Raw genomic sequence first — 1453 nt, 5'->3', positions numbered from 1 at the left:
GGCCTCCCCATTCCTGTCACGTGGGGGGCTGCGTGCCCGACACCGACCCGCATGGCAAACACCCCCCTTCCTTCCCCAGCAACGCGACATAGAGAGAAAATGAGCATCATCCCCAGCCCAGCACCCAGCTCACGAAAGGCAGTGCCCTGTAGTTCCTCTGTCCCCGGGACTGACGCTCCCGGTGCATGCATACACATCCCACCCCATCCCAAACCCAGCTGGGAACCTCAGCTCCTGATCTAAGGAGGAGAGGAAGGGCTCAGCCATGTGCTGGGTGGCATCATGTCGGTCCCTGGTACGTGCCAGCTCCTCGGTGGCCCAAGGGGCTTGGCTGGAAGAGGGGGTCTCTTCCCTGTTCGCCCCACTCTGGCGGACCGCTAAGTAAACAGTGACGAGGGGAACCTCGTTAATCCTGGTCATTCATTTACAAAAAGCCATTTACAGCTGGCTATGCAGGCAGTTATCAGAGCACAGGGGAGGTTTTCCCAGCAGGACCTTAATTCCCTCTGCAAATAAAGCCAGAGGGAGAGAGAGCACAGTTTGTGTCTGTGATGGATGGGGGTTTGGGGAGACTTTTGGGGCCAGCCTTCGAGGGACTGATCCCCATGAACCCCCTTCCTGCAAGGAGTGGAGGGTTGTTGAGGGATTCCCCATTAGTCGATTGCTCAGGAGCTGTTTCAGTGCAATTGCTGCCACGCCGCATCTTTCCCTGGAGCAGCCAGGCTGGCGTGGTCCTTCCCAGTGCTGCACGGGAAGGGCTGGGAAGCTGCAGGAGCCCAAACACCAACCCTCGTCCCACGTGGACCCGGTTTTCCGGGAGCACGGCGCATCCCTACGGCACATGGCGATGCTCTGGACCCAGGTCAGGATCAAAGGAAAGCTGGCGGGGCTTGGAGACGTTACCAGGGAGGCAAAGACCTTTGGTGGATTTGGTTCCCGTCTCATCCCTTCAAGTTCATGGGCACGGTAACAGCCAGGGTGTGTGCCTGGGCGCATCCCATGCCCCGTCTGTGCACGCTCGCTCCCTCTCTCAGGGGGTCTCCCCTTTTAACCCCACCTGGAAGGGAAAGTTGGGGACTTCTCAGCCAGCTCAGAGCTCCTGGTTTTTCTGGCTGAAGATTAATCTGGCTAAAGATTAATCGCCTTTTCTATCCGGCTGACTTAAGGGGAGACAGAATAGGCTGCGTCTGGGGAGGAGGCGAGGGCAGTGCCACCAGCGACGTTGTTCCCACGCGTTCTCGCAGCCCAGGGCACCGGCAGGTCACACCGTGGGGGCACGCAGCCCAGGACGGCCCTTCAGCCCATAATAAAAGTTTTGTAATTTTATGTTAATCCCGGTTCCTCCGTACTCTGATCTCTCTCCTCTCCCACATCAAATTCAAAGCCTTTTCGGAGGCTCCTGGCTGTATTAATCTTGTTTTGCCCTCGCTGCTGCACACTGCGTGCCTCGCAG

This window comes from Pygoscelis adeliae, unplaced genomic scaffold, assembly GCF_000699105.1.
Source record: "Pygoscelis adeliae isolate BGI_AS28 unplaced genomic scaffold, ASM69910v1 Scaffold445, whole genome shotgun sequence".
Lineage (NCBI taxonomy): Eukaryota > Metazoa > Chordata > Aves > Sphenisciformes > Spheniscidae > Pygoscelis > Pygoscelis adeliae.
Note: the sequence above shows the minus strand (reverse complement) of the source record.